General features: G+C 43.4%; 1 protein-coding gene across 2 annotated transcripts in view; it reads right to left on the bottom strand.

Moving 5' to 3' along the window:
• GLRA1 (glycine receptor alpha 1) overlaps window positions 1–14,542 on the bottom strand; it is an 87,260-nt gene that overhangs the window by 48,770 nt on the left and 23,948 nt on the right. The window lies entirely within an intron of this gene.

Here is a 14,542-nt window from a genome sequence, read left to right as displayed (position 1 = left end):
TTTTAAGGCTGCATCTCTAAGGTTTTGGGCAATCACCCTTGACTGCTGGTTTCCCTGGGAGAGGAGACTGAAGGGATAACTTCCCACGAGGCCCAGCCCTGTGTTTTGGGAGCCTGTACTTTCAGAGGTCCATGGAACAGTGCAGCCAGAAAAAATCTTAGAGATCAAGTAGTCCAGCCTTTTTGGGCTTCCCTAGCTGCTCGGTGGTAAAGGATCCTCCTGCCAATGCAGGAGATGTGGGTTCGATCCCTGGATCAGGAATATCCCCTGGAAGAGGAAATGGCTACCCACTCCAGTATTCTTGCCTGGGAAATCCCATGGACGGAGGAGCCTGGCAGGTTACAGTCCATGGGGCTGTAAGAGTCAGGCACGACTGAGTGACTAAACAACAACAGTCCAGTCTTTCCCCAAAGTTTCTCTTCAGAATGAGCTGCTAATTTTTTTTTTTTTTTTTAAAGAAGATGCCCAAGTCAAATGCATTTGGGAACACAAATAGAACCAGGCATCTTTACCTTGGGTCTTCTCAGAACCTTTGACAAACTTAGATGCTTATACTTATGGGACTCTCTCAAAACACTTTCAAAAATGCTTTCTCAAAAACACTCTCAAAAAAGTTTCAAAACACTTTCAAAAAACTGAGACACAGCTAGTGAAGGAGATGTAGGTTCCAGGTAAATCAGGGGTCACTTGCCTGGATGTAGCCAGAACTGGGGGATTTGAAATCAAACTGGGGATGCTTCACATTGTTTCTGTCACCCTGCCCCCACAGCAAAGTAGTTTTAGGTGTTCCTTTGTACTGTAGTACGTAGTACAAATGACTAGGTCTAAGAACAGGGGCCCTTCCCCTGCCATACTCTCTGAGGCATGCACATGTCTAGAACAGTCAAGATTGGAAGCTGAAGGGTTCACGATCAATTATTTCTGTTGCTTTGGGTGACTGAGCTGATTGAAATGATTATATCCAGGAGATAGCTGGAAGCTGGTGCAGCCCCACTGTGTGTGCTCTGGGGCTTGTATGCTGGCGGAGGTGCATGTGTAGAGATGCACGTGTGTGTCTCAAAAAACGAGAGCTTCTGTCACCTGGCCAAGCTGGATGTGGTGTTCCCCAAGGATTTGCGCTGCCTCTTGTGTTCTTTGCCGTGGATCCTTTTCTGGTGTCAGCGTTGTCGCTGTCTAAGTGGTCCCCTCTAATGGATGGCCCTCATAGCCCTGTCTCCACCTTGTCTTTTCCCACAGGCCCCCTTTCTTCATTTGCAGACACCTGGGGCGCACGTCCATCTGGATGTCCTGCCAAGCCATGCCTCAAGTGCATTCCAAACCAGATGCTGCAGCTTCCTTCCCAAGCTTCCTTCCCAAAGTTGCCCTGGTGGCACTGATGTCTTCCCGTTCTCTAGGACCAGATGCTTTAGGATCATCTTGTCTCTGTGTCCCTTCCCCTGCCACGTCCCCTCACTCACTGGGGCCTTTCCAGCCATGCAGGTGTCATGACTGTGCTATCTTTTTGGGAGTTACTCGTGTTTGTGTTCCGAGACCAGCAATTGTGGTGGGGTGCCTTCATTGTCTGTTTATTTAATCTTCTACTGTGTCTACCATGGTATGTCTCACACTTACTTGGTGCTCAATAATGGCTGAATGAATGAAACAATATTTTAATTAATTAGTCAAATATCTTGGTTAGTAGGAAGTATTCAGAAGTATTCATGTATGGATTAGCAATTTTAGAATAAGTAGACTATTATACTCACTAATGAAAAATAGTGAAAATAATCAGTTATTCCTTTGAAGTTTCAGAAAATTTTCTAGGATGGTTGCACTCATGCTTAGTAATCTGAAGATTCCTTATTCATATCCTAAAGGGCTCTTTTTAAAAGATTTCTTAATTGAAGAATAATTGCTTTACAGAATTTTGTGGTTTTCTGTCATACATCAGCAAGAATCAGCCATAGGTACACCCATGTCCCCTCCCTCCAGGGCCTCCCTCCCATCTCCCTTCCCATCCCACTATTCAGCCTGTCACAGAGCCCCTGTTTGAGTTCCCTGAGTCACACAGCAAATTCTCATTGGCTATCTATTTTATATATGGTATTGTAAATTTCTATGTTACTCTCTCCGTACATATCCCCTTCTCCCTCCTCTCCTCCCGCCATGTACATAAGTCTGTTCTCTATGTCTGATTCTCCATTGCTGCCCTGAAAATAAATTCATCAGTGCCATCTCTTTAGATTCCATATATATGGGTCAGTATACGATATTTACATTTCTATTTCTGACTTACTTCTCTCCGTTTAATATGCTCTAGCTTCTTCTACCTCATTAGAATGGATTCAAATGCTTTCCTTTTTATGGCTGAGTATAAGATCCAACCAGTCCATCCTAAAGGAGGTCAGTCCTGAGTGTTCATTGGTAGGACTGATATTGAAGCTGAAACTCCAATACTTTGGCCACCTGATGCGAAGAGCTGGCTCATTGGAAAAGACTCTGATGCTGGGAAAGATTGAGGGCAGGAGGTGAAGGGGATGATAGAGGATGAGATGGTTGGATGGCATTACCAACTCAATGGACATGGGTTTGGGTGAACTCCGGGAATTGGTGATAGACAGGGAGGCCTGGAGTGCTGCAGGTCATGGGGTTGCAAAGAGTCAGACATGACTGAGTGACTGAACTGAGCTGAGTATTCCATTGTATATGTGTACCACAGCTTCTTTATCCATTCATCTGTTGATGTACATCTAGGCTGTAAAGGGCTTGTTTTGATGGAAAGAATAAGGGACAATGCATTATACTGTTTTTACAAGTGTGAGTATAGATGTTTGTGAGTTTGTGTGATGTGGGCAGGTTTCTAGGTGTGATGAATATGCATGTTTTGTTTATAAATGGATGGATGTGGGTGGATGTGTGGGGACTTGGGTGTGTATGAGGGATTGTGTTACATAGAAACTCTGTACGGAGAAACACTGGGCTGGATGAAACACAAGCTGGAATGAAGATTGCTGGGAGAAATATCAATAACCTCAGATATACAGATGACACCACCCTTATGGCAGAAAGCGAAGAAGAACTAAAGAGCCTCTTGATGAAAGTGAAAGAGGGGAGTGAATAAGTTGGCTTAAAGCTCAACATTCAGAAAACGAAGATCATGGCATCCAGTCCCATCATTTCATGGCAGATAGATTGGGATAAAGTGAAAACAGTGAGAGACTTTATTGGGGGGGGGGCTCCAAAATCACTGCAGATGGTGATTGCAGCCACAAAATTAAAAGATGCTTACTCCTTGGAAGGAAAGTTATGACCAACCTTGACAGCATATTTAAAAGCAGAAACATTATTTTGCCTACAAAGGTCCATCTAGTCAAGGCTATGGTTTTTCCAGTAGTCATGTATAGATGTGAGAGTTGGACTATAAAGAAGGTTGAGCACCAAAGAATTGATGATTTTGAATTGTGGTGTTGGGTTTTGGAGAAGACTCTTAAGAATCCCTTGGATTGCAAGGAGATCAAACCAGTCCACCCTAAAGGAAATCAGTCCTGAATATTCATTGGAAGGACTGATGTTGAAGCTGAAACTCCAATACTTTGGCCACCTGGTGTGAAGAACTGACTCACTGGAAAAGACCCTGATGCTGGGAATGATTGAAGGAAGGAGGAGAAGGGAATGACAGAGGATGAGATGGTTGGATGGCATCACTGACTCAATGGACATGAGTTTGAGTAAATTCCGGGAGTTGGTGATGGACAGGGAGGCCTGGCATGCTGCAGTCTATGGGGTCGTAAAGAGTTGGACACGACTGAGCAACTGAACTGAAGTGAACTGTGTTACATATATTTGGATATACAAAAATATGAAGACCTGTGTTCCTGTCAAAGTGTGTTGTTAAGAGTGATATTTAGTATGGGTGTTTTTGTGTGTACATATAGCAACCCACTCTAGTATTCTTGCCTGGAGAATCCCATGGATGGAGGAGCCTGGTGGTCTATAGCCCATGGGGTTGCAAAGAGTTAGACACGACTGAGCGACTTAACTTTCACTTTCATGGCATGTATGTAGACATGGGGTACAGGGTGTGAAAATGTCAAATGCCTTTGTGGCTGTACGTGTGTGCTATATATATTATATGTGTGTGTTACTGAATTATACTGTCACATGTAATATAGAATGGTTCATAAAGAGTGAAAAGAACAGATAATTTGGAATCAATCCTGTCTCAGTCATTTACTGGCTGTGTGACCATGGGAACATTACCTAACGTCTCTAAACTGCAGTTGCCTGATACACCAAAAGAAGTGCTGCACAAGGAGTCACTGAGGTAGCACAGATAAAAAATGTCAAAGATGGTTCTTGGTTCACAGCCAGCACTCAGTACTGTCTTGCTCTTCCATTACCGTGTGTGTGTGTGTGTGTGTGTGTGCATGTGGCAGTTGAGAGTCAGTCTGGAGTTTCTCCTGGTCTCACTGCTGCTTTCAGCTGCACTGTAGCCCCTGCATGACTTGGAAGTCCTGCCAAACGCCTTCCGTGGCCTTACTTTACCATAGTCCCAGCTTTTTCTCCATTCAGCACCAGACCCATGGCTTCTGTGTGACTCTGGTGTGACAAAGGGAACCACGGGCACATAACCGGTGATTTATGACTTCACTGCTGCTATGATTCACTTCTCGAACCACTCCAGGAGTGGCAGTTATGAAGCTTTCATAAGCTCCTATCCTCTCTCAGCCCCTCCCCTCAGATAATAAGGTTTGGGAACGTGGTCCTCTCTCCTAGCTGTTACTATAGCATAAGACTTCTTTTGCCCTCAGGCCTCTTTCATAATCCTGAATCCCATTAGGCAGTACAGTGAGAAAATGAATTTGCCCCAAAATATTCCCTACCATTTGCTGTTAGCAAAATATGCCATTTAATATCTGAATCCTCCCCAAGCTGCAGCATCTTCTGATTATCCTAGCTCATACGTCTGCAGCAAGGCACTTACAGTCTGGTCACCTGGCCTTTGACTCACCAACAGTCCTTGTATGGTGAACTGAACTGGTGGGAACTGAGACTCTGAGAAATTAACTGGCCTCACATCACACAGCCCTTGAGTAAGGGAAAAGATTAGAACTCACATTTTCAAGCCCTGCTTCTTCCAAATGCTATGACGTATAGGGAAAATTTTTGTAAACTACGAAGAATATAAATCATGATAGTAGGTGGTGTTACTACTTGTTTTGAAGCTCTGTTGTATTGTTACAGCCAAGAAAATCAAAACCTGTGTCTGACCCCTGGCAATCCCCGTACACACTCTGAATTTACCACCCTTGAAATTGGGGAAGAAGTAGTGTGACTTAGCAAATAAATGCGTCTCTGTTTTGTTAGGTGGCTCACAGTAGAATTCTTGGAAATTTTGAGATTCTCTAGTCTAGCCCCTCCCATGTATCATGGTTTCTTGGAACACTGACAGTTTTTTCCGAGTTTTTTTTTTTTTTTAATCATTTCTACTATTAGTCACTTTAAAGTTTTCATTGCATTGACATGTACGTTTTGAAGGCTTTATCTTGTTTTCTGTGTATATTTCTAATCATCTTGAAAATTCATAGTTTCGGTCACAGTAATGTCAGATGTTGAAATATTTATACTTATTTAAAAGTGGATATGGAGGTGATATGTTTTAAATATTTGTTATTTAGGGAAAAAAGTTCTCCTTGAATTATCTCACTTCTTTAAAAAGAAAGGTAACTTTGTATTTCACTCTTCACAAATGAAAAACCAGAATTACTTGCAGTAATAGAGGACAACCACAGCAGTGAATACAATGAAAACAAAACAGAAAGAGAAGAGTTTAAAATCCTAGTTAAATTCTGTTGCTGGCTGACATCCCGAACCTGAGATCTGCCTTCAGTTCCAAAAGAAGATCAGCGAGTGCTGGAAAGGTGTTAGAGACACGGTAACACCCAATGGAGACTTTCTTCCTGGGATAATGCAAATGACTGAAATGATGATTCTAGGTTATTATTATGTTTTGAACCACCTAAAATCGCCTCCCATCCCTTACTGCCCTTGTCCAAAATTTCTCTAATTCTTTTTCTGATACATCCTCCATTTGAATGTCAAATAGCCATGCCTTTCCACTTGATGATCATTGTACATTTCTGGCTATATTTAGACAGCACGTTTTGCACAGAATTATTTCTAGGGCCCCCTCAAGTAAATCTGTGCTTTGCGCCTCTGTGCGGAGAAAATAGGCGTCCAGGGGCCCTTCATGCACGTTTGCAGCCACTGCCTCTGGTGAGCTTAAGCCTTTGCTTGTAGATAGTGAGGGACTGGACGCAGAGGCTGGGAGTGAGTACGAGAAATGAAATACTTGATTGTTAGGATTTGCTGACCCTATGAAAGTATTTGGAAATGATGCAAATTGTTTCAGGGATTACTGAGATGTAATGTGGTGAATCAGACTTGATTTAGACAGATTTGATTAATAGTCATTTTCAGAATGTCCGTAAGGTCTCCTGGGACTAAGGGTTCTGTCCCTCGTTGAGAAGGCTTATGGCGATAGCTGCACTGACTGGACAGAGCCTTGAACTGTCTAGCGCCTCTTAGGGCATTTGTCGCGTTAGGAAACTTTGGTACTTAAAGGGCCTCAGTTTTGACTCCTAATGACAGAGATTAAGCAAAAGTCCAGGAGTCTGTTCTACAGTGGCATTGGAAGGAGGGTGACAGAGTAAAGAGGGGGCTTTGTGACCTTTGATGAATCACTTCCCTTTTGAGCTTTCAGTTTCCCAAGCTATAAAATGAGGGGATTAGAATAATCTCTAAGAGTCCTTCTGGTTCTAAACCATCATTTTAGTAATCTATAATATTCCCTCTTTTTAAAATTTTCTTCTTTACTCATCTGGTCTTGGGACCTGAATTTATCTGGAGCCCTCAGGGGAGGATGAGTGTGTGTGTGTCTTGCTGCCTTCCCATTCAGTCCCCTCATTTTTCTTCAGTGGAACAGCTCATTTCTCAGGGATTTGTTGGAAGCCAGGCCCGATCAATGCTCAGATTCTCATTCCCTAGTTGCAGCATCAATTGGAAATAGGGAATCAATGTGCAGTTGTCAATCTGAATTTCAAATGAGTTGGGCTTGGCAGTTAGCCTGGGGAGAAACTATTTCAATTAGACCCTTCATGGTACCACATGCCCAAGGACCACGGTGGGTGGGGGTAGCAGTGGGGGGGTCCCTCCATCTTGACACCAACAGATTCCATGTCCTGAGTTCACCATGGGCAGGGAAGTCAGGAGGTCAGGGATTGGGGGGAAAAGGGAGGGAGGGCAAAATGAGGGGCAGAAGAGTGATTCAGAGGCTGAGGACAGCCAAGGGAGGGATGCAGAGAGCTGGAGGAGGAAGCTGGAGACACAGAGTAAGAAGAGAAGTGGGGGTGGGAGAGAGAGGAAGAGGAAAGTGGAGGTGTCTGTGGCGTGGCCAGTGCTACAAACGAGGAAGTCAGTGAGCACAGAGGGTGTGTACCAACTGCACCCGGGGAGAGGAGGTGGCTTCCAAGAGGCTTTGTGGAGATAGTGTTTTTTACAGTAAAACGTGAAGGTTGAGTATGGAATTGACCTGGAAGAAACAGAGAAGGAGAGTGTTTGGGGTAGAAGGAACAGCATGTGTAAAGTCTAGAGGTGAGAGAGGACTTGGAGAATTAAAGAGAAGTTTAGTGAGCATGTGTGGGAGTGAAGGAGGGAAATGAAGGGGGGAGAGAGAGAGAGAGTGGGAGGGACACAGAAAAAGGGAAAGGATGAAGAATTGAGAATGGAGCACTGAGTCTTCAAGGTTGGGAGTAGCCAGGAATGCACCCCCTGTTCTGTGTCCTTGTGGTGGGTTTGGAAGTTAAGGAAGATTGTCCCTCCTTGATGCCTTGTTAGTACAAATAATCCATCTGGATTTCTCAGCTGTTAAATTAAATTGTAGCCTGGCCAAGGTTGGGAAATGCACTCTCCAAAAGACCCCTCCAAATGGTGGGTGTCCAATTTGGTTTCCAGGCAGATGTGTCCTCTGACTTGGGCCAGGACATCCCCTTTGCCTTGGTAGGGAGGTAATCTAATGAACTGTTGTTTATTCCTTATAGAAAGTACCAGGTCAACTTAGTCAGGTGTTGACAGAAGGTCTGTCTATGTTTCCAGGAGCATTTGCTTCCTGTTGTTGTTTTTGATCAGTCACTAAGTCATATCAGACTCTTCGCGACCCCAGGAATTGCAGCATGCCAGACTTCCTTGTTTTTCACTGTCTCCCAGAGTTTGCTCAAACTCCTGTCCGTTGACTCAGTGATACCATCCAACCATCTCATTCTCTGTCACCCCCTTCTTCTCTTGCCCTCTCAATCTTTCCCAGCATCAGGGTCTTTTCCAATGAGTCAGCTCTTCACATCAGGTGGCCAAAGTATTGGAGCGTCAGCTTCATCCTTTCAGTGAATATTCAGGGTTGATTTCCTTTAGGATTGACTAGTTTGATCTCTTTGCTGTCCAAGGGACTCCAAGAGTCTTCTCCATCTCCACATTTTGAAAGCATCAATTCTTTGGCACTCAACCTTCTTTATGGTCCAACTCTCTTATCCATACATGACTGCTGGAAAAACCATAGTTTGACTACATGGACCTTTGTCAACAAAGTGATGTCTCCACTTTTCAATACACTGTCTAGGTTTGTCATAGCTATTCTTCCAAGGAACAAGCATCTTTTTATTTTGTGGCTGCAGTCACCACCTGCATTGATTTTGGAGCCCAAGAAAATGAAATCTGACACTGTTTCCACGTTTTCCCTTTACTTCATACACAATTATAAAAGTCATTGTGGAATAGAGGGAGAAATATGAAGGTGGGGCTGGGAAACTGAGATGTAGTTTTGGCTCTGTGTCTAAATTTTTCTTGGTCTAATTCTTGGTCTAATTCTTTTTCTCAGATGGTCCCCAGTTTCTCCATCTGGGAAATGGAAGTTTTGGATTAGGTCAGCCGTGGTAAACACTTTACTTTGAGCAGCTGCTTGGAAGATGGGTCTGGAGCCTGACCCAGCAGGAAAGGGGAACAGGGTGGATTATCAGTCACTGTCAAGAGACTAGATTATTGAGTGGGGGCTTGTCTGATTTTTATGGGTTCTCTTGCTCTACAGTCCTCTGATCCTTCTAATTTATTATGCACCTACTACATGGATAAGGCGCTGTGGAGGAGAGGCGGATAAATATGTTGCTGTCTACAGAAGAAGCCTTCTGTGTGGACTGAGTTGGTGTTTGTCTACAGTGCCTGACAGGTAGTAGCACTCAATGATCTTTTCTTTTCTTTTTTTTTCTTGTCCACACCACACAGCTTGTGGGATTTTAGTTCCCTGACCAGGGATTGAACCCAGCCCTCAGCCATGAAAGCACAGAGTCCTAACTACTGGACTGCCAGGGAATTTCCAATGATCATTTGTCGATGAGTAGCTTTTGCCCACTTATTGTTTATAGTTCAGCAGATAGACTAGAGTAGGTACATATAAACAACCATAAGAGGTTGCCCTCAGCCTAAGGAGCATAACTGGAGTGCTCTGGTGGTTCAGAGGAGGAAGGCAGTATTTGGAGGCAGATGGGGACAGAAATCAGAATTTTTCTGAGTTTTGTGAACTTTTGCCTCTGTACACGTTTGGGAAGACCTGACATTTGTTGATGTCCGTGTTGTATATTTCTGGGGAGAAAGCTTTCTTCTGCCTGTGGGGCTGTCCTTAGAAAGGAATGGAGGGATGGTGTGAGGGGTAGGTATCCTAGGTCCTAGGAAGGGATGAGGCTGAGTAAGGCTGGCACTCTCTGACCTTGTGGACTGAACCAGTTTCCTGTCTGTTACTCTGACACCAGGGACTCGGGGGGTTGTTGCACAGTGTGGGCCTTGCTGGTCACTGTCAGCTTTGCCTGGGCTGCACCCTCAGTTCAACAGCTGGCTGGCTTTGGCCAGCTGTGCAATTCCGGTTTTATTTGATTGCAGTAAGGGGCTTAGGTTGGCCTGGAGTGCCTGACATGTTATTAGTTTCACTTCATGATCTGCTAAGCACCCCTTAGGGAGCAGAATGGCACAGTTGGCATGCCCTGAGCCTGCTTCTCCAGGTCTTATGAAGCAAGACTCCCTTCCCTTTTCTGTCTTACCTTCTGCAGCTAGATCTGCCTCTTATAAGGAACCATTATCTGGATAAGAAGTGCAAGTATTTGAACAGGGTTCTTGTCTGCAGTGAGATGAAATCTTGGGGGCATACCCAGTGGCCCAGTGGTTGAGACTCTGCCTTCCAACGCAAGGGATGGGGGTTCAATCACTGGTCAGGAAACTAAGGTCTCATGTGCTTCAGGGGTGCAGCCAAAGAGTTAAAGAAACAAAACAAACCTTGGATCCTTGAGGCTGAAAGGAACCTTGAGGTTCCATCTGGTTCTTCCCCTGCCCTTAGGGAAGTCAGATTCTCTTGGGATATCTCACATTCCTTAGCATTGCTTCCAGTCTGTTCTTCTAGATAGCTTTCCCTCCATTAATTCTTCTGTTGCTTTTATTTAAGTATCCTCATGAAGTAGGGTGAGAAGAATGAGGCGCCTGTCAAAATTCAAAGAGGCTCTTACTTTGAGATCTGTGTAGGTACCAACCCTGCACGTGCAGAGCCCTGAAAGTGAGCGCCTCCTTAAAGTTTGTGCCTTCACTTGCTTTACCCCAGTCCTTGTCCTCCTAGAGCATCCTAGGTCCTCAAACCCAGTCGATCAAAGGTAGAGTTTCCTGTGGATAATCAAGTGTGGTCACCTAAAGATGGATGTCTGCCTCTCACAGCATCTCATTTAATTTTCAGAAAGCTTCATTTTAATTTTTATTGTTTGCTGGCAAAAAATCCCCTAACATTAAATATTTTATCACAGTTTATCCTTTAAACAACCTGAGAGGAAGGGATGTCTGCCCCCATTTTAAAGTAAGAAAATTAAGGCTTAAGGAGCTTGTGGCTTGATTGTCTAACTCTGGCATACCACACTGCATTTGCTTAAACCGTGCCAATGTTTTCTTTCTTCTCATCTCCCTTCTTCTTACCTCATGTGCTTGTTTCAGGACCAGAATCATGGCAGTCCTTGATGTTTTCTGGTTCAAGTTCAACCTTCATGTCTCCAACCTTTCTTTTCCCCAAATTGGGACAGTTATATGTTATGTAGACAAGACCCCAAAAACATGACTTTGGCAAACTTCTTCCATATGGTTTTCATGAAGTGCAAAGCCTGGCACCTGGTCAGGGCTCAATAGGTATTTGTTAATTGTATACTTGTATACGCCTGGTACTTCAGAGGAATTTGTTAATTGTATACTTGTATACGCCTGGTACTTCAGAGGAAGCAGAATTTAGCTGTGCAGGTACTTAGCATCAATGATGTGATTTGACTGGAGTCAAAAAGCCCTGAATTCTGGCCCTGATAGCTTTAATCAGTCTTTGGGGGAAAATACCTGATGTCCTCTGGGAAAGTCCAAGGCAGGAAAATAAAAGGAGAAGCCATCTTTTTCTTTCAGGAGCATGTATAGCCATCCTACAGAATGACTGAGATTAATGTCCTAGGTCAAACCTATGCCTTTCATTTCCCCCTCCTAGGTCACTAAATATAATTCTGCAACCATCGTCTCACTTTGCCCTGACTGTCCCTGTGTATCTCACTTCAGGAAGTTTTCCTGTGCCTCTGATCTTCAGTGTCATTCAGTGGTCTGGTTCCACAAAGAATTATTGGCTTAAGCCTGTTAGCTTCAAGTAACCCCCTAGATGAGTCACAATGTTAGGAATTCGGGTGGGGGGCTATTCTTCAGAGGCTTGGTTGCTGAACAGGCCTATGGGGGTTACTCTGCTGGAGTCAAAGCTCTTAGCAGGCCCTGTGTAATTAGCATGCATCCCACGAGTTGGACAGGAGAGCAAATGGCTCTCATTACCTTCAATGCAGTTTTCTTTTTAATCAGATAAATTCCACTGGAAAAGTATGTCTTTGTAGAGAATGCAGCTCAGGGATTCTATACAAAAAGTTTTGGGAAAAAAAGACTGCATTGATCAGCAGGGAATTGTCATTTGATGTGGCAAAGTTCTGGGAGTATGAATATTGAGAAATATTAATAGTAATATGATAAAAACAGAAAGATGTGTTATTAGCTAATGATAGTAATAGCTACTATTCACTGAGTACTTACTATGTGCTGAGCACTTTCTTTCAATCCTATGATGATGACAGCATTACCTTCATTTTTTAGATGGGGAAACTGATGCTTGCATTTTCTGAAATTTAGCAGAGGTCATATAGCTTGTAAGTGGCAGACCCCACTTATAATCAATAGTCAGTTGTTGGTATCTAAAGCCCACACTGTTTTATTGACTATCCCAAGTGATAGAGATTTCCAGAGTCCCTCTGAGGTGCTGCTCTGGTTTATAGTAGAAATGTTTGTATGACTCTTTGGAACTGTGAGTGAGAATTCATGGAGCTCTGAGAATTGGAAATTATGGGTTGAGAAGAATCTGACGATCACTTTCACACAAATAACACTTTTGGTATACTTGGCACTTCCAATTCATTTGATCTTCCTGCCACCTGCATGACAGCATCTCCAGGTACAGCTGATGACACTGAGGATCAACTAAAAGGTTAAGATCTCATCTCAGCATCTCAGATGGCAGAGCCCTAACGTGACCAGGGTCTGGGGCATCTTCTGCTTGACTATTTGGCCAGACCCAACAGACAGGAAGGGAGTGAATAAATCCTTCTTGACTATTTATTAAATTGTCACTCAGAATTTCTCTGTAGTCAACTTGTCTTTCATTTTATTTTCTCTGTCTCAGTTCACCCATCTTTGAAATACCACCTTCCTTTATCAACTTTAGAGTGGTAAAGGGCATGATGCTTAAAGATGCTGTAGCAATAAATTGCTTTCTTAGGTCAGTCAACTTTTTGCATTCACTAAGTACTTTGAGATCATTATCATCTCATTTGAGATGGCATTAATTTATTGCTTCACTTATTTACTTATTTATCTGAAATAATTATGAAGTGCCTACTGTATGTCAAAGGTTGTACTAGGTGACTGAGCAGAATATAAATAATAAAAATATAACAGCCCTTATTGAGTGGTTATAAAGGACCAGGCCTTACACAAAGAGCTTTATTTATGGTACTGAATCCTGAATCTAATCCTTTCAGTCAGTCAGTTCAGTAATAATCCTTTGGGTTGGATTAATTACCCCCATTTTACTTATGAGGAAACTGAGATTTGTAGAGGTTAAATGTTATTTGTGCTAAGTCATTGCAGTTGGGTTTGATTCTTTGCCATACTTTGGACCGCAGCCTGCCAGGCTCTTCTGTCCATGGGATTCTCCAGGCAAGAATACTGGAGGGGGTTGACGTGCCCTCCTCCAAAGGATCTTTCCAACCTAGGGATCTAATCCTCATCTCTTGTCTCCTGCATTGGCAGGCAGGTTCTTTACCACTAGCAGCACCTGGGAAGCCCTATTTAGGTACAGCTAACCCCAGAGTTTGTTGTGTGTGGATCACAACAAACTGTGGAAAATTCTTAAAGAGATGGGAATACCAGACCACCTGACCTTCCTCCTGAGAAACCTCTATGCAGGTCAAGAAGCAACAGTTAGAGCCAAACGTGAAACAACAGACTGGTTCCAAACTGGGAAAGGAGTACATCAAGGCTGTATGTTGTCACCCTGTTTATTTAACTTATATGCAGAATACATCATGCTAAATTCTGAGCTAAATGAATCACAAGCTGGAATCAAGATTGCCGGGAGAAATATCAATAACCTCAGATATGCAGATAACACCACCCTTATGGCAGAAAGTGAAGAGGAACTAAAAAGCCTCTTGATGAGAGTGAAAGAGGAGAGTGAAAAAGTTGGCTTAAAACTCAACTTTCAAAAAACTAAGATCATGGCATCCAGTCCCATTACTTCATGGCATATGGATGGGGAAACAGTGGAAACAGTGACCAACTTTATTTTCGTGGGCTCCAAAATCACTGCAGATAGTGACTTCAGTCGTGAAATTAAAAGACACTTGCTCCTTGGAAGAAAAGCTATGACAAATCTAGACAGTATATTAAAAAGCAGAGACATTACTTTGTCAACAAAGGTCTGTCTAGTCAAGGCTATGGTTTTTCCAGTAGTCATATGTGGATGTGAGAGTTGGACTATAAAGAAAGGTGAGTGCCGAAGAATTGATGCTTTTGAACTGTGATGTTGAAGAAGACTCTTGAGAGTCCCTTGGACTGCAAAGAGATCCAACCAGTCCATCCTAAAGGAAATCAGTCCTGAATATTCATTGGAAGGACTGATGCTGAAGCTCTAATACTTTGGCCACCTGATGCAAAGAGCTAACTCACTGGCAAAGACCCTGATGCTGGGAAAGATAGAAGGCAGAAGGAGAAGGGGATGACAGAGGCTGAGATGATTGGATGGCATCACTGACTCAATGGACATGAATTTGAGCAATCTCCAGGAGTTGGTGAAGGACAGGGAGGCCTGGCATGCTGCAGTCCATGGGGTCCCAAATCGTTGGACACGACTAAGCTACTG

This window comes from Bos indicus x Bos taurus, chromosome 7 (assembly GCF_003369695.1).
Source record: "Bos indicus x Bos taurus breed Angus x Brahman F1 hybrid chromosome 7, Bos_hybrid_MaternalHap_v2.0, whole genome shotgun sequence".
In the NCBI taxonomy this organism is placed as follows: domain Eukaryota; kingdom Metazoa; phylum Chordata; class Mammalia; order Artiodactyla; family Bovidae; genus Bos; species Bos indicus x Bos taurus.
Note: the sequence above shows the minus strand (reverse complement) of the source record. Positions and strands in the feature narration are given on the sequence as shown.